The sequence below is a fragment of the Schistocerca piceifrons genome, chromosome X (assembly GCF_021461385.2).
Source record: "Schistocerca piceifrons isolate TAMUIC-IGC-003096 chromosome X, iqSchPice1.1, whole genome shotgun sequence".
NCBI lineage: Eukaryota > Metazoa > Arthropoda > Insecta > Orthoptera > Acrididae > Schistocerca > Schistocerca piceifrons.
Window position 1 is genome coordinate 430,378,269 of NC_060149.1, and position 25,144 is coordinate 430,403,412.

General features: G+C 44.9%; 1 protein-coding gene across 4 annotated transcripts in view; it reads right to left on the bottom strand.

Annotated features, from left to right (window-relative positions):
* Window positions 1-25,144, bottom strand: part of LOC124723044 (galactosylgalactosylxylosylprotein 3-beta-glucuronosyltransferase S) — a 197,026-nt gene that overhangs the window by 143,857 nt on the left and 28,025 nt on the right. Inside the window, exon 2 of one of the 4 annotated variants that reach the window (XM_047248224.1) lies at window positions 11,158-11,242. The exons of the other annotated variants lie outside the window; for them this stretch is intronic. The gene's annotated coding sequence lies outside the window, so the exon portion shown is untranslated. The remainder of the gene's footprint in view (window positions 1-11,157; window positions 11,243-25,144) is intronic. 4 annotated transcript variants of the gene reach the window in all.

Below are 25,144 nucleotides of genomic sequence, written 5' to 3' on the forward strand. Positions count from 1 at the left end.
ATATATATATATATATATATATATATATATATATATATATATATATATTATAGCTTATGTCAGTCCAAATGTTCATAAACTATCGTGTGAAACTTGGAAGACAATCGGTCAAGAACTTTTCGAGTTTTTTGGTAACGAAGCTTCCCCCTTTTTGTACTACAAATACGATCACCTAAAACTTGCACCGCAGATATTGCGGGAAAGGGAAGCGCTAGTGATGTGCGGTTTTCACAGAATGGATTGGTAGTCAGACGATCCTATTGTTAGCCACTCAACAGATTGTAATAATACTAACAAAGAGTATTTCTTGTGCAGACACTTTTTTTTAATGGGACAATGCCTATTGACACCAACAAACTAAATGTACGGTAAATTAGAATGTCAGTGGAGTTTGTTGCAAGATTCTAGTGCGAGTCGTTTACGAGATATCGTATTTCGAAAAGTTTCGACACCGACACTTTTTTGTGCTATTCGACCTGTGTATTTGCTAGATACGATGGTGTTATGTTTGTTACAATGTGCTTGTGTGTGTTTCTTGAGTGTATTGCGACTTGCTAGTCAGTATGTGAGATTTCAAGCAGTAAGTCGTGAGTGGACGATGGGATTTACCAATGCAGAAAAAGCAGACATGCTCATGGTGCATGGAAAGTGTACGAAGAATGCCGTTCGTTCTTGTACGGTGTAGGCGGCAAATTACCCCAATAAACGTCAACCATCTCGGCAATTATTTGTCAACTTCTTCAACCAGTTACGTGTATGTGGTAGTGCAACACCTAGACAATGTAAAGAAAAAAAAATTCATGACAGTAGAGGGGGTAATTAAAGTTCTTGCTGCTGTTGCTGTTCCTCCGCACATTAGCTCCCGCATAATCTCATGAAGACGTGGCATGAGTCAGTCAAGTGACCTACACATTCTACATCGACATAGGTTCCATCCCTATCACATCTCTCTCCATCAAGAGCTGCATGGAAACGACTATGAGAATCGTGTTAAGTTCTGTACATGGCCATTAAAACAGGACACTACTGATGTATCATGTATTTTGTTTAGTGATCTACGTTTAGAAATCACGCCATCTAAACTGCCAAACACATGCACTATTGTTCTGTTGGCAATCACCATTGGCACGGTCAGGTGGAACGTCAACATCCATGGACTGCAAACATGTGGTGTGGGATGTTTTGTTTTGTTTTAGGGTGCAAAAATAACTCGGATCATACGCACCCATGTCAGGATTGTAGAACACGGAGGAATTAAAAACGACTACGAGTTAATCCCAACCGACGGAAGAGAAGATAGCTAAAAACAGAGATTTGGGGAAAAGTCTATAAAATACTCCATAGAAAAAAAGATGCCTTGAACTAAATATTAAATGTCCCTCGCCACATTGCTATGACGGATAAAAAGTAAAACGCGGCGGACAGCCCGCATATACTTTGCTAAAATGGCCGACAACTCAGATAGTAGATAACGTAAGTGGTTAAAAACAGGGCACTCCGTCAGGAAATGGCGGACCTTCAAAAGTTGAGGGCAATGAGCACAAAGTGGTGCGGGAGCACCGCTTAACAAGTAGCGATGGCTAAAAAGATAGTGCCCAGTCGAAACCTAGCTAAAATGATCTCACAGCAAGAGGGCCGACAGGAGGTCGTCCAAGCCACTGAGAGAGGTTTAATAACCCGAAGCTTGTTCCAACGAAGGGAGGACCGGTGGTGATGCCAAAATGGCACCACCTGCTGACAGACGGCAACACAGAGATCATCGGAGGGAATGTAAGAACTAGCAGGCTGAGGTTTGAGGACTGCATCCTTGGCAGCAGCGTCAGCGGCCTCATTTCCTGCCAGGCCGAGATGACCAGGAACCCACATAACCACCACAATGGCTCCATCAAGAGTGAGCAAGTGACAACCTTAATGGAACCGCAGCACTAAGGGAAGGATGGTGCACAGCACAGAGACTTCGAAGGGCACAGAGGGTCGGAGTAGACGACGCAATTGAAAAGCCTGTGTCGCCAGATGTACTGCGTGGACTAAATGTCGTGTGACTAGGACCTCCCGTCGGGTAGACCGTTCGCCGGGTGCAAATCTTTCGATTTGACGCCACTTCGACGACTTTAGCGTCGATGGGAATTAAATGATGATGATGATTAGGACAACACAACACCTAGTCCCTGAGCAGAGAAAATCTCCGACCCAGCCGGGAATCGAACCCGGGCCCTTAGGATTGACATTCTGTCACGCCGACCACTCAGCTACCGGGGCAGACATTGTGTGGACTAATACAGGGCGAAGAGCTCTGCTGTAAATACTGAGCAGTGTTCCAGAAGCCAATACCGAAAAACGTTGGTACCAATGACGAGACCACATCCCACACCACGGTCAGCCTGTGATCCATCAGTGACACAAAAGTACTACCGCGAAGTTCCGTGTGAAGGCCGTGAAACTGAAGGAGATACAGCGAGGCAGGATTAGTGTCCTTAGGAAGCGAATGAAGGCCAAGGTGAACACAGGCCGCCGCACGAAGACAAGGTGGTGAAGCATTCACACCCATTGGGAAAGTGGGCAGGTAGTGTGAAGTTAAGCTGCTGGAGCAAGAGCCTAAAGTGAACCGCAGGAAGCAACGGAGAAGAGGGACGTGCCCCATACTGACGATCAAAGGTGTCATTGAAGAAGGCATAGGATGGGTGGCCTCTCATGGCAGACAAATGGCATGCATATCTTCTGAGGAGAAAGTCACAGCGGTAGGAGAGCAGTACTTCGGCAGCTTCTGCATGCAGACTCTCAACCACGCTAGTGTACGAGGGGCGTTTGAAAAGTCCGTGCAAAGTCAGAGAGATGGCACCACTGGCGCGTATCGAGGTCATGTTTAGTTAGTAGCATCTTTGGAAAGAACGCACACCAAGTTTCAGCCATATTGGTCTGTTTCTTTGTGTTTGGCATTCGTGTGAATCAAGGAAGTGGAATGATTGTCAAAAAATGGACGAAAAAGAATTTCGTGTGGTGATTAAACATTACTTTATGAAAGGCAAAACGACTCAGGAGACTAAAGAGAAGCTTGATAAACATTACAGTGAGTCTGCATCTTCGATTAGAACAGTTTATAACTGGTTTCAAAATTTTTGGAGTGGCTATATGGGCACAAGTGAAGCTGAACGTTCTGGACGCCCTGTGGAGGTTGCAACTCCAGAAATCATTGATAAAATCCATGATGTAGTGATGGATGACAGAAGAGTTAAGGTGCGTGAGATTTCTAGTGCTGTGGGCATCTCTAATGAACGGGTATATAATATTTTGCATAAACATTTGGACATGAGAAAGCTATCTGCAAGATGGGTTCAGCGATTGCTCACGCTTAGCCAAAAACGGAATCGTTTGAAGTGTTGCAAGGATGGTTTGCAGCTGTTCAGGAAGAATCCGCAGAACCTTAAGCGTCGTTTCGTCACTGTACATGAAACATGGATACACTCCTGAGACCAAACAACGATCTAAACAATGGCTTACCAAGGGAGCATCTGCACCAAAAAAAGGCGAAGACCATTCCTTCGGCCGGAAAGGTTATGGCGACTGTCTTTTGGGATTCACAAGGGATAATCCTCATCGACTATCTGGAAAAGGGTAAAACTATTACAGGTGCATATTATTCATCGTTATTGGACCGTTTGAAAACCGAGCTGCAAGAAAAACGCCGGCGATTGGACTGCGAAAAAAGTCCTTTTCCATCACGACAATGCACCAGCATACAACTCAGCAGTTTTGGTCGCAAAATTAATGGAAACAGGATTCCAACTCGTTTCTCATCCCCCCTATTCTCCAGACTTGGCTCCCTCGGACTACTATTTGTTCCTCAATTTGAAGAAATGGCTGGTAGGAGGTGATTGCAGCAATAACTATTTTGCAGACTTGGACAATTCTTATTATTCGGAAGGGATCAACAAATTAGAACAGCATTGGACAAAGTGTATAAGTCTAAAAGGAGACTATGCGAAAAATAAAAAAGGTTTACCGCAAACACGTAAGTAGTTTTTATTTTTGCACGTACTTTTCAAACGCCCCTCGTAAAAGGCGCCATTAGCCAAACACAGACCACGAAGGTGGATAGTACTGAGACAGCGTAAGAGGGACGGACGAGCAGGTGCATAAACGAAACACCCATACCCTACTTTCGAACTGACAAGGGACGGGTACAAATGGAAGACGGTGGTTCGATCCGCTCCCCAGGTAGTACCACTGAGGACACGTAGCACACTGAGGGACCACATACAGCGGGTTGCCAGATAAAACATATGGGAGGACCAAGAAAGTTTCCTATCGAGCATGAGCCCCATGAATTTCGTAGTTTCAATGAACGGAAGAGCAAGAGGCTCAAGATGTAAAGATGGAGGAAGAAACCAACTGCGCCAGCAGAAATTCATACAAACGGTTTTATCGGTGGAAAAAAGAAAGACATTGTCGATGCTCCATGAATATAGATGATCGAGACATCGCTGAAGACGCTGTTCAATAAGACAAGTCCGTGGAGAACTGCAATGGATGACAAAATCGTCAACGAAAAGGGAGCCAGAGATGCCGGGTGGGAGACAGGTCATTAAAGGATTAATGGCAATAGCAAAGAGGACGACGCTCAGGATGGAACCCTGAGGCACACTGTTTTCCTGGATAAAGGTGTCAGACAAGGCAGAACCCAAACATACCTTGAAAACTCGGTCTTCTAAAAATTGCTAAAGGAAGCGAGGCATGCAGCCTCAGAAGCAACACGTGTAGAGAGTACGAAGGATATGAGTCCTCCAGCAGGGGTCGTAGACTTTCTCTAAATCGAAAACCACAGCTAGTCTGGGATTTCCGCAGAAACCCAATGATGTCATGGATGGAGAAACTGACGAGATGGTCAACTGAAGAACGGCGCATTTGAAATCCACATTCTGCAGTGGTTAGTAAATAGCGAGACTCGAGCCACCATACCAGCCGGGCATACAAAAAAAAGCTGGTGAGAGAAATGGGGCAGTAGCTAAAAGGAAGGTGTTTGTCCTTACCGGACTTAAAAATGGGTATGACAGTGGCTTCACGCCAGTGTCTGGGAAACGTGTCCTCTGCCCAGATGCGATTGCACGTATGAAGGAGAAAGTGCTTGCCTGCAAGAGAAACGTGCTGAAACATCTGAATGTGAACATCGTCTGGCCCTGGGGCGGAGAATCGGGATGAAGTGCGAGCACGATCTAGCTCGCTCATAGTAAAAGCAGCATTGTAGCACTCACTATTCTAAGAAGAGAAGCGTATCGTCAGAGCCTCCTCCACTCGCTTCCGTTGGAGGAAGGGAGGGTGATAGTGGGACGCGCTCGTAATCTCCACAAAATAGCAGCCCAAAGCGTTGGAGATAGCAAGAGTCCACTATTTGGTCCCAAAGAAGGATGGGTCCAAATGGGAATAGGTGTGTGCATAAGTCTGAAAGGCACATGAGGTTAAGCTGATTCAGGTCAGGCAAGAGGGCACCTGTCGAAGAGGTTCTGGGAGAACCCCATAGGGGATAGTGTGCATGAAAGTCACCGAGCAGCAGAAAGGGGTGAGGTAGCTGCCCAATAAGCTGGAGGAAGTCTGCCCAGGTGACATCGAATGACAGAGGGATGTAAACAATACAAGGGAAGAAAGGTCGAGTGAGGAACGAAAATGCGAACTGCAACAGCTTGGAGCTAGATAGGGAAATTGGTTGACTATGAACATCATCCCGGATCAACAACATAAATACCCCATGATATGGAATGCCGCCCTCGGAGGGGGGGGGGGAGGGAGGTCAAAGCACACCAGGAAGAAATGCAAGATTTCAAAGCGGTCATGAGGACGAAATTAGGGGGACGCTACGATTCTAAGAGCAGCCATGAGTCCTCTTTGTTGGACCAAAAGCCGCGAACATTCCACTGGAGGAGAGTCATGACGAGTAACAAATGAGGGGTGTCACCACAGTGGCTGCCGAGTGCTAGTCTTCGAAGACTCACTGCTACAGGACACAGAGGCTGGAGGATCTTGCTCCATGAGGCCTACAGAGGCATCGGCATTCTTCTTCTGTCGGTCTGCAGAGTCCAGGGCAGAAAAACGGTTGGTGGTCTGCACTGGCGACACAGCGGTCGGCCAGGCGAGGATATAATGTGGCGACACCGTCAAAGAGGATCTCTAAGTCAGTGAAATAGAAGACCATTTCGCTTTGTTTGACTTCCTGGGGCCTTCCCAGCTGGCAAAGGAAGACTCAGATGTTTGTTGGCTGGAGGGACATAGGAAATATAGGAAATCTTCACGGGAGTGTTCCTTATGTCCTTTCCGGCCTGCCAGTTGTGTAGCAGATGACTTCACCTCGTGAGCCAGAAATTTGATGGCTTCTTGCACAGCTGGAGGAGAAGACGGAAACACTACAATGACTTGAGCAATTTCACAACTATGGTGCAAAATTTAAGGCTGCATGTCTGTGTGGCCATGTCCTGCATGGAGCGAGATGTAGCAAAAACAGTACTGTAGGTGCCAGATGGTAGAACGCAAGGTTTCCGACTAGCTAACAACTTGCGAGTGACTGAGCAAGGCACTTTTTCCTACACCTGGATCTCTTGGACAGCCCACTCACCGAGATACTCAGAACAATCTCGGGAGGAGGCGGTATGGTCGTCATTGCAGTTGATACAGCAGGGAGGAGGAGGGGGCAATCGCCCTCGTGAGCATCCCTACCACAGGTCACACATTTTGTCAGGTGTTGACAGGACTCAAATCCGGTTGTAACGATGACACTGGTAGCAGCGCATCGGGTTCGGAACGTATGGTCATACTGTGATAACTTCATAGCATGCTTTGATCTTTGACAGAAGTGTCACTCTATAAAAAGTGAGAAAAAGGGTGTATGTGGTCACTAAGGATGCATCTACTTTTTTCATCATCAGATGGACTGCAATGAAATCCTGATCTGAGAGGTATGTTTGGATTTCTGCCTCAGTCAGACTATCGAGCAGCCTGGTGTAAATAACAACATGGGAAGAATTCAGCATTTGATGGACCTTGACACGGACAGGATAGCTGTGGAGGAGAGAAGCGGCAAGCAGTTGTTGTGCTTCAGAATCAGCAGTAGTCTCCAAAACCAAAGTGCCATATCATAAACGAGAGCAGGATTTCGCAGGGAAGGCAACTGCATCAAAACCTTTCTGAATAGTAAACAGATTTACCATAGCCAAAGCACTGATCATCTTCAGTACATGAAACCACGAGCAAGTGTGGTGCAGCTGGGAGGATCTTTGAATCGTTAGCCTCATTCTGTTTAAGTTTGGTAGACGTTCATGGTGAAAAAGGTGATTGTCGCATTGCGAGAAAATCCCCCATGATTGCCAGCATCTCCAATGGCGCGCTCCTTCCAACTGGGGGGGGCACCCTCACTATGGGGCACAACTGCCTTGCGTGATTGTTCATACCTCAGATCAAACCTTCCGAACAGCTGACATAGGGACCAATAGGCAATTTAGGAATGTGTGGTGCGGGATGGTGAGCTATCAGCTCATAGGCTCGTTTTTACATAGATGGAATACTGAACATGCACGAGTATCGTAGCCTCCTAATAGACCATCTTCCACAGGTGCTAGAAGACGTTCCTCTGCAGGCTAGGCAGAACCTGTGGTACCAACATGATGGCTGTCCAGTCCATAGTGCATGAAGTACTGCGGCATGGCTTCGCAGATTGTTTCCAAATAGTTGAATTCAACACAGAGGACTTATACCTTTGTCGGCCCGTTTGCGGATTTGACGCCTGTAGACTTTTTTCTGGGACAAAGATGAAAGACAAGGACAAACCAAATACACCTAATGGTATGCAATGACCTATTACTGTAGCCTGCTCGGACTTCTCTGCTGAAATGCTAGCACGTGCACAGCAGTCATTCCATACCAGATTGGAAGCATGTACTGCTGTTGCCAGTGGTCACTCTGAACATAACATGTGATGTTCAGTTGTCTTGTTACTTGTTAGAATGCCGATAACTAGTATATACACATGTGTTGTTCTTTAGTGTGTGCTGTCAGAGGTATTGTACGAGGGTTGCCCAGAAAGTAATGCACCACATTTTTTTTCTTCAACGATTCTTTATTGAACATAATGAGATTTACACACATGAAAGAATGGTGTTTTATTTACACACCCTATTTTCCCACGTGATCTCCATCCCATTCTATGGCCTTCCTCCAGCGCGAAACAAGGGCGTGTATGCCCTGTCGATATCAATTCTTGTCCTGGTGGCGGAGCCAATGCTTCACTGTGTGGATCACCACCTCATCGTCCTCAAAATGTCTTCTGCGAATGACATCCTTCTAACATGTCCGTCCTCGCGAATGACATCGGCTCGCTGCAACATGTCGGGTGTGACAGCCGTGGATGGTTTCCCCAACCGCAAATTGTGGAGCTCCGTCAAACCACCTTCTGATGACCTCACCCTCTGTGTCCAGCGACTAACTGTACTTCCCTCGACAGCAGATGCTCCATAGACTTTGTACAAGTGTTTGTGAATATTCCCCACGGTTTCTTTCTCTGCAGTGAGAAATTCAATGACGGCATGTTGCTTGTAACGTACGTCACCTACAGACGCCATTCTGATAGTGTCCTGCAGCTACGCTATCATTCGGAAGTGACAGAAACTTGGCTCGCTCACTCGGGAGACTTCAAATAATACCTACATAACGTTTCACATCTGCAGCAATGTTTCCGGCTGAGAAAAAAAATTGCGGTGCATTACTTTCTGGGCAACCCTCGCACAAGCGTCGGTGTGGGAACTTTCTCAAAATACGGTATTTCGTAAACGACACGCCCTTGAATCATGCAATAAATACCTCTGACATTCTAAGTTACCCTACTTTTAGTCTGTTAACATCAGTAGGAATTGTTCCACTTAAAAAAGTGTATGTTTGCACAAGAAATACCCTTTCTAAGTATTATCACAACTTGTTAATTGGCTAACAATACGAGTCCTTGACAATCAATCCACTCTGAAAACAGCACATCAATAGCCTTTCCATTTCAGCAGTATTTGCAGTGCAAATATAGCCTGTATACGTATATATTAAAAAATATATGCAGCCAATCTGCCTGTGTCCCTCCGAATATTAGTGTCGTATAAAAATTGGTAGTAAATCATGAGCTTTTCGATGTTTTCGGTAACAACGTTACCCCTTTAGATTAGATTATATATACTGTCAAACTGATTTTTGTTATGAAAACATGTGACAGCAGAACTGTCAAACTGAACGCAATTTTTTTATTTTCTTTTTTGTACCAAAAATACCATTACCTTCCACAATAACAAACAAAAAAAACAGCAACAAACACCAAATCGTCCGAGCTGTTGTCAAGCGGTGATCTTTCGCAACTGATTTTAATTTTCGACTGATTTTTCAAAAATTTTCTTCCATACAAACCTTGTCCTGACAATTAAGCTCACAATAACGACAAAAATCAACCAGCAATTTTTGAGAAAATTTCTCTTGGAGAACAGCGGTCTGGCAAAAAGTACTTTAAAAATGAGCACCTACGTACTCGCCTTCAGTCCCATATGCGATGGTGACTACGGTAACTGATGTTCCTCCAGTATTTTTTTGAGACGGGTCGCCTAATTTCAGTTCTGCCTCATGGGCCGTTCTCGGAGCTTCCCTCATAACAGTCTCGAGACACTTCATTTTTTTAAAAATCAACGAAATCGGTCGATCCGTTCTTAGTTGATATTTCATACATGCGGCAACTGATGTTAATTTCCGACTTCTCCGCTAGATTTTTCGAAAATTTTCTTTCATACAAACCTTTTCCAGCCAACAACAAACACAACAACAAAATTCAGCCAAATCGGTCAAGCCGTTCTCAGGTGCTGATCTTTCATACGTGCGGCAATTAATTTTTATTTGTGTAGGTTATGGTAAATAAGTGTGTTGTGAACGATGCTGAATGATCCAGCCGTTTCTATTGAATTTCTTCTAAAATCTTCGCAAACGTAAATTATTTCTTATGTTCTGTTATGTTCAATCAACCAAGAATATAATTTTTTAGAACGTTAATATTTCTTTTAAAGCATTTGACTGAGAAACATGGATCCTTGCGCATGAGCGTGGTTTTTTTTTCATCAAAAAATATGCTACAATCAGACTGGAAAATATAGCTGCTTGGACATAATTTTAAATTTAAACTTGTATCAACAAGTTATTTATTTTGTAGGCTGTACTTCAACTCTCTACTTGTATAAATTTTAACTTTTTACATCATTAGTAATTCGCGATATGAAGTTCTATAATCTGGTGTGATTTATTAATGGGTTTAAGGTATTTTAATCCAGAAAAAATGATTTCTGGAAAATACCATACATCCATTCTACATAAAATTCCGAAGGTCTAATTAGTAATTAGGAAAGAAAATTCTATGCGTTCGATGAAATGTGAAATAATCTCAATAAATTGCAGGACAAGAAAAGGATTCCTCAGCTCCACGAGACCAATGCCGGAATAATTCCTTTATTTCGACCACGTCCGCTCACTTCACACTTTTATTTAATTTTTTTAGTTTAAGAAACAGGCAAAGTGGCGCGAGGAAAGCCAAATGACGATAAATATTAAAAGAAAAGCAACACCGACATCAACAGTTAAGTTTCACGTAATCGTTTTTCATAGGACGGATCGAGGCATGTCCGAGGGAGAAAAAGACTGTATGGCATAGAATATAGGAAAATACGGGCGCTTAAGGAACAAGACGATAAGAAGCAAACGGGTACACTACAACGTGCAGCCATAGAGAGAACTACCTAGCAGTGTCGAGGGTGGAAAGATGGATGCTGAGCCACAGACTGAAGAAACTAGTGAAACCACTGAAGCTGCGTCTTCGTTTCAGGAAAGCTGAAGAGAACATCCCTGTGACCACCGAACACAGCAGCAATGCTGACACAAGGACCATCCACAAAATGTTCAACAGGCCTCCCCTCGACTGAAGACTTGGTTTACAAGGGAAGCTCCGAGAACGACACATCAGGCACGACAGGCACGACAGAAAAAACGGGAAATACCAGAGAAGCATCAGTTGCGGTAGTCATCCCCGCAGATGGGGCTGAAGGCGAGCCTAAACTTGAAGGCACAATTGACTCAGTTCCCAGAAGATGACCGGAGATTTCTTACGATTGCCTTCGAACGCCTTTGGTCATGTGAGGTCCTCAGTCATAAGAACGCAGACACCCGCCGCTGAACCCTGTCTCTGAAGAATCTAGAAAAAAAACAGAAAGAAATTGGTTGGTTTACTAAAATAGCAAGGATGCTGTCTTCTGCTTTTGCTTAACTTTTTTGGTCATCAACAGTAAAACTTGCAAAGAACGGTATATGCGACTGGCGACATGTTGCTTATTATTCGAAAGACATTGGAAGTCTACCGCGCATTTGAATTCGCGCAAAAAGTGGATCGTGTTTTCTAATGGACTAAAACATTCACGAACTGTTGACTCCCATCATCAAAGGCTACTGAATACTGAAAGCGAACATGGAAAAGTGTTCTTCAGCGATTAACAGCGATAATAAATTTTTTGGGTCAGCAATGTCTGCCTTTTGGAGGAAGTACGGATACACTCTTTCAGTGTGACAGCGGAAACTTCCTGAAACTTGATGAATTATTCGGAAAGTTCGACGCTATAATGTGGAGCACCTGCACAGAGCAAAGCAGGGTGAGAAGAAAAGTCATCACATTACCTCGGAAAAGCGACGCACGACGAAATACAGGGTGATTCATCTTATTGGATCATCTATAAGCAACACCATTTTATTAATGACGAAATCTGCAGAGTACTACAGTATCATTCTAGATTGCACACTAGATATTTCAAGAATTAAGCACATCATAGTTTTGGTGCACTTCGTCCATCAGACGTGAGTAGTGGGACAAAGGGAGCACCACCCCATTCTCCATTGTTGCCAAATTTATTCAAGATCGCGGCGATGACGTCATCCAAGATGGCGGCATGTAGACTTGGCAACAGTGCATGACGTCATCCAAGACGGCGGATTTTGACGGGAGAATAGTCCAATTGTGCTACGTCCACTAACCTAACCTCAAGAAAAAATGGCGGGAAGTTTGAATTTTGGCGGGAAAACAGTCCAATTGTGCTAATTCCACTAACCTAAGCCTCCAGATGAAAAAATGGCGGGAAGTTTGAATTCCAACAGGATAATGCATGCAAAGACCGTACTTGTCTTCATTATTATTTATTATCATTCATTATCATTTATTATTATTTATTATTATTGACCTGCTCCCACTAGAAATTCCCTCCAAATTCAAATTCCAACACGATAATGGCTGCAGAACCTAACTTTTGTTGATTATTCATTATCATTTATTAACATTCATTATCATTTATTAACATTCACTATCATTCATTATCATTTATTATAATTGACCTGCCTCCACTAGAAAATTCCCTCCAAATTCAAATTCCTACACGATAATGGCTGCAAAACCTTACTTTTGTTTATTATTATTCATTATCATTTATTAACATTAAATATCATTCATTGTCATTTATTATCATTTATTATTATATGCCTACCTACACTAGAAAATTGCGCCAAACTCAAATTCCAACACGATATTCTCTCGAAAACTGTGCTTCTATGTATTATTATCATTTATTATTTATTCAAGATGTCCGATTTTCTCGGCGAGAAAGCCATTCTCCTTACATTCATAGCAAAAATCTATCACAAGTTCAAATCCCCAACACAATAATTGATCACATGTATGAGCTTTCTCCGTCACTTATCTTTTTTCACTGGTAGCTTATCATAATCGTGTCAAATAATAAACTGCACTTATAGTAACGTAATTCACGTCCTTTGATTTTGCAGTGGGGAATGGACTGAAGGCTTTATTTCAAGCAGTATGGTCATCACTTGTTCTCCAACACAGTCAGCACACACATCTTTGATATCGCAGTGCAGTCACCATGACGTCTGCACTCCAACTGAATTAGTTCAAATCCTCACCACCCCCTGGCCAGCGCGGAGACGCTGCCTACGCCTGTCACGTGAGGCGGCCGGCCACTAGCACGGGGGGCGAGCCCAGCGATCGCTCCCACGTCGTAAACATGTTTTTCGCTGGACACGCTGGAACTTGTCGAGTTTGACGTCACAGCGGACCCTTGTCCGCTCACTACGTGTATTCGTCGCCTCCACGCGTTTCCCACCAAAATTGTCTCCCTCGGAGCTGATTCGCACAACGGTCGGCCGTTTCCCTGCAACACTTTTGGCGCCATGTTCAAACCTGTCGATGCCGACCGCTCGCCGTTTACTACGTGTCCCTGTGCGAGCGAGAACGCAGTGCTACACTTTTAGCGGTGCAGTTTGCTCAACAGTGGAATCCGCCATGACTATATAACAGCACGTTTGGACCGCACTAGAATGCCCGCTAATTGACTCGCTCTCGCGCGCGCATAATAACTGTACAATCGTTGCGCCGCTGCCCCGCTTACGTCACACACCCTCCATACACGTGACAGACGTAGCCTTCTGTAAATACCTGGAAAATGACTATTTCAGACATTACAGTCATGCAGGTGTGTTCCAACTGACTTCTCCATGCTCACACAGCGAAACTCCAGAGCGCAGCTGACGTACGCGCGGCCGGCTGAGCCCACTCCATCGGCAGCTCCGTGGCCGTCTCACGTCAAGCACACCCTCACGGCGAGCGCGCCAGCTAGGCGGCAAGTGGCGCCTCAGGGCCCCGCCACAAACGGTCTGCCGCGCCCGCGAGCACTTAATGCTGGACACGATGGAACCTGTCGACCGCATGCCGGACAAAGGATACGTTTGGCGCCAGAGTTTCACCAACAGTGGAATCCACCATGACTGTATAACAGCGCGTTCGCTTGTCGCTAGAACGCTCGCTTATTCACTCTCACCACCCGCTGTATTAAATAATCCAATTTACAATTTCATATATTTATGCAAATGTGTTCAGCTTCCTAATTTCAACTACTTTTCGAGGACCAGACTGCCTCCTCCTCCTCCTAGGAACCAGCACCAAGTTTCAAATCTTCCAGTAAACACGTCTCACTTGCGCTTCCGCCACCAACCTATGAAAATTGTTTCAAACTAAGCCACCAGCACTCAACCTCTCCCTACACGTTTCTGGTAGAACAGACTCACCCTGCAGTAAGTCCATGGATGGAGGAACGAATTTACTTTATTTAGGAATGGAATATATCTATCACACCGACATGTCTCACATCATACAGACCTGCAAAACACTCCTACATAACTCATTTATAATGTTCTACACACACGCTTGCTAATCGTAAACAGAAATAACTCATAGCACAGCCTACAGACATGTGAACCACTCATAAATAATGCAAAACATTTACCGCCAAATAGCCAAACAACTGCTAATTTTCGGAAGTAATTTCAGTTCATAGGCTGATGGAAGGAGGAACGAGTGTACTTTATTTATTTGCAACATATCTTTTTGAAACATTTACTTCTCATAGGTTTCGATATGTAAGGCTGACATAAGGCAGTTTCTGAACTCCAATAGTGCACTACACTTGGCAACACAACCACACCCATCAAGATATTCATTCCAATCCAGACCTGTAACTCCTCTACAGATAAATTTGTCCAGTTATTTGTCTAGTCACTCACATTCTGACCAGATTGCCGTTATTGCGCAAAAACAGCTCAGGCTGCGCTGTGCTGCTCGGGGAAGTAAGGAAGCGCTACACACTATTTATTTGGAGCCCATTTATTTAGTCGTGGAGTATATTTGTCACAAAACACCCGCACTGATCCTACTGTTGTCATCTGACACAGGCCACAAACACGTAAACAACTCCTAATTTCACCACACAATACCAAACAGCTCTTAAATAATGCAGTACACAATATCAGCAGACGAGCTCTGTACTCTTAAACTCTCCAAATAAAGCACCGCACAGTGCACAGACATGCTCGCAAAATAGTGCAACGGGCGGGCCCAAACACCACCAGATGTCAAACCGACCAAAAGTCTCTGCTCGCCCTCCCCCAAACATGACCTCAACACAGTCGCATTGGCACCTATCACTGGAGAAATTAATATCGCCTATGCGCCTTAGATTACGCTCCAAGGCAGGCCTCGCACGCGTGCAGTCGGCGGGGATGGGGATTCCAGAGTCTCCAGCCAAGTTCAGCTTCCGAGCGCTCGTGACAGGCTACACATGTGTAAGCTGCATTGTTCTTCTCATGTATACCGCCGGTGTCACAGGTCTGGACATGCCTTCACGTCTATTCTCAGAATAGCTCATAGCTCGTTGACACACTCGATTAACGTGGCCGGGTAAACATTTACTGCTCGCATGCAACCGAGATGGTGACGGAAAACCAATCACTCTGATCTGCGCTGCAGGCACTTGTAATCATTGAGAACACACTATTTACTTTTTTGAACAACTTATTTAACCATACAGTGTATCTATCACGCTATCACAAAACACCAATCCCAGATGTGCTCTGGGCCATGTTGCACAGCCCACAGACACGCACCCAATCATAATTTCAGTACACACTATGGCGAATTGCTACTAAATAATACATCACACAGATGTGTAGATACGCTCAGTACTCGTACACTATCCTTATGACACATAGCAGAGCCTGCAGATCCGCTCGTAAAATAACTCAGCAGATGTGCGCAGGTACCCCCACTCTGCACCCTGCCCACAGGATTGTGAAGTCACCCACCCATCTGATTTCAGACCTCGCACAGCCCCTGCTCGGCTTCCGCAAGCGTAAGTTGGCGCGGTCAACACGCTCGTCAGCGGTCAAAGCACACACACACACACGTACGTCCAGGAGCGCGATCCCGAGCCGCGACCACCGAACGCGGCTGAAAGTCAACTTTATATCAACGTAGCGTAATTCCAAAGCGCAGCCTCCATACGCTAGACACATCATAGCAGCACATGTCTTTACCTCCTATGACACTGTAGCACACTGCACATTGCTCCTCACACGACATTACACGGCCCTTTAACTAAACATAACTACACATCCCTGCTCTCGCCTCGCCGCGTGACCAGCCATCTAAAAACCTCAATATTATTCTTACTGTACAACATTTTTTTAAAAAAATGAGATCTAATTTACACCTCCCACCGCACCTAACCTCACACCCGTCCCACCATCAACATACACAAACGTCCTCAAACCCTATCTTGACACTCATATGTCACCCCACAAAGCATGCCTATCAATCAATTTACCATTCTCACCCCCTCTTTTCGAATTACAAACGTAGCCTCTATCTAAACACCAATCAACTCATCTTTCTCGCACTTTCAACAGTAAAATTAATTTTACACACACCCAGAAATACCAAACGCAATTAAAGAGCCAAATTTTACACAGAGCCTCAAGCACATATGACAATATTCAAAGCCCGGTCCATATTTACCACCACCACCTTCAATTAAATATTATTACCATTGCCCCAACATTCTGCCAGCGCTCGATTTGTACCTATTTTTCCGCTCTTAACTGTTGTCAGTAGCAGTCGAATACCACTATCTATAGATTGCATAAATTTCCACATAAAAAAAATCTCGCCCCGCCATTTAGAGACTCCTATATCCGAACACATAGTATCATTCAACTATCACTTGCTCTTATCTAATAACTCATCCATCAGGTCTGAGGGCAAGGTCATCCGTTTCTTTCTTTCTTTCTTTCTTTTCTTCCTTTCAGCAGCAGATAGCTATTTTATTTACAGTGGTAGCTAAACTGAGCCATCAACTTAACGTCACCATTCGTGAAACATATCTTCAAATACATAAACACACTTACTCAATTACACAGCAGTCCCGCTGAGGACATGACCTTCAGTATTACAGTTCTTAATCCAAAAACCACCCAAACAAGTACTAAATGCTCAAAGTAATCCCATAGCACCTTACAAAGTGAGTGTTCGAGTGCCGCCGGCGGCATGTCAAAGCCACATAGCTGTCCATCTAAACAGCCGTCCACTCAGCCCAGGACCAGAATGCAGAAGTGGGCTCTCCCTATACCTGCTCTCCAGCTATTGTCTAACGACATACAGTGCACAAATGGATTCCTGAATAGCGCAGATCTCGATCTCCCCCTTGCATCTCCAACAGGACATGTAAACAGTGTCTCCCCCAGCCAGCGAACCCGATGTCATTCACCCTTCACTGATAATTTCCACTCACATATATAAAACCATATTCACTCCTGCCAAAACTCAATAATAAAAAAGCATTCTCCCTTTCCAAGCATATATGAGCATGCATTTATCTTCACCCATCTGATCTCTGCTATTAAAATCGGAGAACGATATATCTATTACCTTCTGCAACCTGTATATAAACAGAACGATCTCAGTTACTACAACAGGACTTTGTTTTGACCATTTGCCGGAAATGCGCACAATGTTGTACGCCTCAAACCAGGTACAAGTACAACAGATCCTCAACACCATATCATCTTTATCCTCTACCATCAAACAGTGAAAAAGTCACGAAGGCACCAATGCGATCCACCCCCAGAGCAGACAAACGGAATTCACAATACTCCCCCCCAAATAACTCAGAGTGCAGCCATCCAAGAATTCCTAACAGCTCGCCAAATCCAACACCTCAAACTACAAATGCCTGTATGAACAAGATCATATTAAATATACACACACGCTGCAGAGACCCCTTTAAAGTTTGATCACCCATACTCTAAGCGAATGAGAAGCTGCCTCTGGCCCTTGTTCAACCAGTGTTTTCTAGCACATATCATAACATTGAATGATTTTAAATAAAGGACACCCACAACACAAGGAAAATAGAAGAGCCTGCTGGCGTTGTAGCCACTTCCCTCGAAAGTGATTGACCACCTCTACATTTAAACTCATATGTCGCAGTGACCGAATAGTTTATATCTCTGCATTCAACTTCTAGTGATTGGTCATTTTTCCACACAAGTACAGGATCACCGTTTTCGGTGCTAGCAACCCTGGAAGTTGCGGTCCATCAACCAAAATTTCTCCCCCAACTCAAGCAAGCATTGTCAGTCAATCATTATGTCGTACCCAATGCACAGATGCGATGGATAAGACACCACCGATTGACTGTAATATTATCCATCACAGCAGATTTCGCGAAAAATTTTACAGTAAGTCCAACACTAGCCAATCATGTGACAGCTTGTTTTTCTTAATTTCAGTATCACAGCTAAACCATACATCCTCTACTTTGCAAGTATCATTGCGACCATTCATAGATGACTGCTCAGCACGTCCATTCACACTTAATTCTCGAACACATAAAGACGATCAAATTATACCAGACAACGCTATACATATTTCTAAGACCTCGCGCATAGTACTCGATCAATCTCTCTGCGTATGGCGGTCACAGAGCTATCTAGTCCTCTTATGTTAAAAGACAATCCTCACCTCGGCATTGACCTACCTACCCCGCAACATCGCTACCCAATTATTCCTCAACCGAGCAGACGAATACAGCTACACTCCACCTCTCTTGACTGAATAGAGCTTTCGTAGTTCTAATCCATCCAAGTGCACCACATTTCTCGAAATGTAACCAAGTCTTGGAGCTTAGCACACCATATCGATCTATAGTAACAGATCTCAAAGTGCCTTAATTTAATAGCATATAGTTAAGAATAAAAAGAACGGAGCGATATTTATACACAACGTAGTTCGATAGATTTTTAAGCAAATCATCCAATCTATCATGTGTAAAGTATTGTTCTAGACTCCATGATCGGTGCATCGAAGGTTCCAGCAGGAGAGAGAGAGAGAGAGAGAGAGAGAGAGAGAGAGAGAGAGAGAATGAGCATAAACACACACACACTCCTAAGACTAGAACGTTCAGCACTTAAAAATGGGCAATAACCTTAGATCACTTACTTTTCCGTCCTGTCAGATATACATCCTTCTCCCCGGTCACCTTACGCTGAGCTATCTCTACCCCCAATCGTAAAACTTTTCCTTTCTATGATACGAGCCCAATATAGCCCTGCGGACATGTCTAGTGCCCAATGATCACACCAGATCACGAGTCAGAAATAATACTATTACTCCATCAGGTCTATATAAAGAAGATAGTTATTAGCAGCCGGTACATACTACAAGCAAACATACGTATAACAGCAGCGTCCAACATGTGAAAATTAAAAGTCATCCTGTCACCGACTCTGTAAACACCCGTCTGTCGGGTAAGTGTGTACACAATGATTACAGCCCCTCACACATACCCACAGCTAACTTAGTTATGATGCTGAAGTCTCGATTTTACACCAAGCATGCGATAGGGTGGGGATTGCATAAATCAAAGTGCATTTAGAGGAATGTGTCAACCTTCATCACACATGAGATGGAAGTCCTCTGATGACCGATGGGTTCACCGTTAACGATCGCAAGTAGACAGCGCTTTAAACCACATACCGAACACATAGCCGCATACGACTAGAACGCTGGCTATATCATGTGACTAAAGCATCCAAATAGAATACTGGGAAAAAAAAGTCTACCTTCAGCAACATGTCCTTCTCTAGAATAAATGAGTCAACATTTAAATCATACGTAGTTGCAGCTGTGTCTCAATCGATCATCCCGTACACCCGCTGTTTTGATTTAACACAGATGTGAGTAAGTTTAGACGTGAATGATTCTCTGTCCTCCTGAAAAGCATCAAATACAGTATTCAACTTGCGTGTATCACTGCTACCTCAGTAGACATACACTATAATACGAGAAAAAATTGACTGCCTTCCTTATTGGGCTCGCTTCGAAGTCATCGTTTTCCTGCATTCCTCTTGTTGCTGCATACTTGACTCCATGTACAAATTCCCCCCTGCGAACCAGAAGATAAGCAAGTACGTTCTCATTTTCACCGCATTTAGGTGTATATTAGGTTAGTTTATATCTATGCGCTTGTTGTAACCACAACCAACAGCGGGAATGCCTTGGGCTGTGGATCGGAGCCGCCAGGCGGGGAAGCCACCGGCGGTGGAGCAGGCACCACTCGGTAAACACAGGAGGAGTCGGACGACAGACCAACGACAACTGACAACAACCGACCATGACCGACTATGAGTGACACAATGAGGAAGAGATAAACAACGGAGGCTTGTGGAAACCACAACACCAAACATAAATCCACTCGGAACCAGAGCCAGGCAAATGTCAACAACGAGCAACGACCAGAACGCAGTACCGCCGAGATAGAAACGAAATCCAGAGCGAGTACCAGACTGGCTGGACTAGGGTTTTTTTTTTTTTTTTTTTCCTTTATTGAATTTCAATTCCCCCCAAAGGGGGCGGGCTGGCAGCAGCTTAGGACGCTGCTCTGCAGCCTACAGATTTTCTGACAAAGAGCAGGAGAATAAATAATAATAAAAAACAGGTGATAAAATCGGGGACTTAGTGAGTAACAAGGTGAAAAGAAAATGGGGAAATTAAAACAAGCAACAGAGGGATGATGAAGCGAATAAAAATACATATGGAGCAGACAGGGGAAACAATAGACAGTTAAAAAAAACACGGCGACAGTCTGGATTCTGTTCGCAAAGTATATAAAATTCACACCCAGCGACAGCATGGTTTCTGTTCGCAACACAACACTGAATAGGCACTAGAACACAGCACGAAAAAGTCGGCAAAGGTGACACCACAGTCGAGAGCAGGTGGGGGGAAACTGGACAGGAGATGGGAAAACAAAAAGGGGGGAAAGGAGAGTAAAAGCGAAGGGGGGGGGGGGGGGAACCGGGAAAGGAGCTGATGGAGGATGACAACCCATAAGAGGGGTAGGGGGCAGACGCGACAGGGAGGGGGCTAGGCAGAGGAGGGACTGGGGGGGAGAAGGGAGGTAGGGAGAGCTGTAGTGGGGAGGAAACAGGACGGAAGGGGGGGGGGGGAAGAGGGAGCCCAGGGAAAGGACAGAGGAAAGGAGGGGGAGGGAGGATCAGAGTTGATAGGAAGGATAAATGGAGGGAGAGAGGGCATCATCCGGGAGGGGGAGCTGACGGAAGCCACCTTAGGAAAGGAGATGGAGGGTGTAGAGATGGAGGGTAGGGGGGACACAACGGTGAAGACGTGGCAGGGGGCAAGGATGGGAGAGGAGAGGAGCAACCAGGGGGTGAGGGGGTTCAAGACGGCGGGAGGTGTAGAGGATGCGGATATGTTCGAGGAAGAGGAGCAGATGGGGGAAAGGAATGAGATCATAGAGGATCCGCGTGGGGGACGGGAGGCGGATACGGAAGGCGAGGCGGAGTGCATGACGCTCAAGGATCTGGAGGGACTGATAGAATTTGGGGGGGGGCAGATATCCAGGCAGGACTGGCATAACAGAGGATGGGACGGATTAAGGGTTTGTAGGTGTGGAGGATGGTAGAGGGGTGCAACCCCCATGTCCGGCCAGAGAGGAGTTTGAGGAGGCGGAGGCGGTTGTGGGCTTTGGATTGGATGGATCGGAGATGAGGGATCCAGGTGAGGTGACGGTCAATGGTGAGGCCAAGGTAGGTGAGGGTGGGGGTTGGACTAGGGCAGAGCGGGTCCCTATATACGAAACCGGAGGGAGCGGCTATTGGCCGCTGTCTGCACGTGGCTTAGCGGTGGCGCCCTCACTGCGCGAGAGCCGCAGCACGGAATAGCCGCCACGGAGGCGGAGCCCTCTATGGGCTGACCACGTCCATTTCTTCTGCCACGTGTTCGAATTCCGCGGCGGAAGGTACTAGAGTGCTAATCAGTTTTAGGATTTCTTTCGATTTTATGTCAGATCCATCCATGCAACCGCGACATAAGTTATAGTTCTGTGTTCTAAAATTGTCTCTAAATGTAACCAAGGCGTATCCAGTGGCCTCCACATTCGGAGGGCGCTTGCTCTGTTTTTTGTATCTCTTTGTACATGCACGCCTCGCGGAAGGCTCCCAGGACCGGCGGTAGAGTAGGGCTAACGTTCGAATGTGGATCCGCCATGAATTATATGGAGAGTGGTGTTCAGATGCGGATCCACAATAAGCCGCACACGGGGTAGTGTTTGAAGGTGGATCCGTCCGCGGAAGGTAGGAAGCTGTATTTGAATGCAGATCCACAGTATTCAGTACCCGAGTTAGTGTTCGAGTGTGGATCTGTTGCATACTGTATTTCTGGAGCAGTGTCCAAGAGGCGGATCCACCATACGCAGCATCCGCGATAGGGTATGCGGGTGGACCAAGCATGTGTTACGTCCGGAGAAGTATTCTATGCTCGAAGTTTGATCCACCAGCTGATGGGACCGGGTCCTGGCAGACGTCCGTGAGGCGTGCATGTACAAAGAGATACAGAAAACAGAGTAAGCGCTGTCCGAATGTGGAGGTGACTGGATACGCCTTGGTTAAATTCCTCTAAATGCACTTTGATTTATGCAGTCCCCACCCTATCGCATGCTTGGTGTAAAATCGAGACTTCAGCGTCATAACTAAGTTAGCTGTGGGTATGTGTGAGGGGCTGTAATCATTGTGTACACACTTACCCGACAGACGGGTGTTTACAGAGTCGGTGACAGGATGACTTTTAATTTTCACATGTTGGACGCTGCTGTTATACGTATGTTTGCTTGTAGTATGTACCGGCTGCTAATAACTATCTTCTTTATATAGACCTGATGGAGTAATAGTATTATTTCTGACTCGTGATCTGGTGTGATCATTGGGCACTAGACATGTCCGCAGGGCTATATTGGGCTCGTATCATAGAAAGGAAAAGTTTTACGATTGGGGGTAGAGATAGCTCAGCGTAAGGTGACCGGGGAGAAGGATGTATATCTGACAGGACGGAAAAGTAAGTGATCTAAGGTTATTGCCCATTTTTAAGTGCTGAACGTTCTAGTCTTAGGAGTGTGTGTGTGTTTATGCTCATTCTCTCTCTCTCTCTCTCTCTCTCTCTCTCTCTCTCTCTCTCTCTCTCTCTCCTGCTGGAACCTTCGATGCACCGATCATGGAGTCTAGAACAATACTTTACACATGATAGATTGGATGATTTGCTTAAAAATCTATCGAACTACGTTGTGTATAAATATCGCTCCGTTCTTTTTCTTCTTAACTATATGCTATTAAATTAAGGCACTTTGAGATCTGTTACTATAGATCGATATGGTGTGCTAAGCTCCAAGACTTGGTTACATTTCGAGAAATGTGGTGCACTTGGATGGATTAGAACTACGAAAGCTCTATTCAGTCAAGAGAGGTGGAGTGTAGCTGTATTCGTCTGCTCGGTTGAGGAATAATTGGGTAGCGATGTTGCGGGGTAGGTAGGTCAATGCCGAGGTGAGGATTGTCTTTTAACATAAGAGGACTAGATAGCTCTGTGACCGCCATACGCAGAGAGATTGATCGAGTACTATGCGCGAGGTCTTAGAAATATGTATAGCGTTGTCTGGTATAATTTGATCGTCTTTATGTGTTCGAGAATTAAGTGTGAATGGACGTGCTGAGCAGTCATCTATGAATGGTCGCAATGATACTTGCAAAGTAGAGGATGTATGGTTTAGCTGTGATACTGAAATTAAGAAAAACAAGCTGTCACATGATTGGCTAGTGTTGGACTTACTGTAAAATTTTTCGCGAAATCTGCTGTGATGGATAATATTACAGTCAATCGGTGGTGTCTTATCCATCGCATCTGTGCATTGGGTACGACATAATGATTGACTGACAATGCTTGCTTGAGTTGGGGGAGAAATTTTGGTTGATGGACCGCAACTTCCAGGGTTGCTAGCACCGAAAACGGTGATCCTGTACTTGTGTGGAAAAATGACCAATCACTAGAAGTTGAATGCAGAGATATAAACTATTCGGTCACTGCGACATATGAGTTTAAATGTAGAGGTGGTCAATCACTTTCGAGGGAAGTGGCTACAACGCCAGCAGGCTCTTCTATTTTCCTTGTGTTGTGGGTGTCCTTTATTTAAAATCATTCAATGTTATGATATGTGCTAGAAAACACTGGTTGAACAAGGGCCAGAGGCAGCTTCTCATTCGCTTAGAGTATGGGTGATCAAACTTTAAAGGGGTCTCTGCAGCGTGTGTGTATATTTAATATGATCTTGTTCATACAGGCATTTGTAGTTTGAGGTGTTGGATTTGGCGAGCTGTTAGGAATTCTTGGATGGCTGCACTCTGAGTTATTTGGGGGGGAGTATTGTGAATTCCGTTTGTCTGCTCTGGGGGTGGATCGCATTGGTGCCTTCGTGACTTTTTCACTGTTTGATGGTAGAGGATAAAGATGATATGGTGTTGAGGATCTGTTGTACTTGTACCTGGTTTGAGGCGTACAACATTGTGCGCATTTCCGGCAAATGGTCAAAACAAAGTCCTGTTGTAGTAACTGAGATCGTTCTGTTTATATACAGGTTGCAGAAGGTAATAGATATATCGTTCTCCGATTTTAATAGCAGAGATCAGATGGGTGAAGATAAATGCATGCTCATATATGCTTGGAAAGGGAGAATGCTTTTTTATTATTGAGTTTTGGCAGGAGTGAATATGGTTTTATATATGTGAGTGGAAATTATCAGTGAAGGGTGAATGACATCGGGTTCGCTGGCTGGGGGAGACACTGTTTACATGTCCTGTTGGAGATGCAAGGGGGAGATCGAGATCTGCGCTATTCAGGAATCCATTTGTGCACTGTATGTCGTTAGACAATAGCTGGAGAGCAGGTATAGGGAGAGCCCACTTCTGCATTCTGGTCCTGGGCTGAGTGGACGGCTGTTTAGATGGACAGCTATGTGGCTTTGACATGCCGCCGGCGGCACTCGAACACTCACTTTGTAAGGTGCTATGGGATTACTTTGAGCATTTAGTACTTGTTTGGGTGGTTTTTGGATTAAGAACTGTAATACTGAAGGTCATGTCCTCAGCGGGACTGCTGTGTAATTGAGTAAGTGTGTTTATGTATTTGAAGATATGTTTCACGAATGGTGACGTTAAGTTGATGGCTCAGTTTAGCTACCACTGTAAATAAAATAGCTATCTGCTGCTGAAAGGAAGAAAAGAAAGAAAGAAAGAAAGAAACGGATGACCTTGCCCTCAGACCTGATGGATGAGTTATTAGATAAGAGCAAGTGATAGTTGA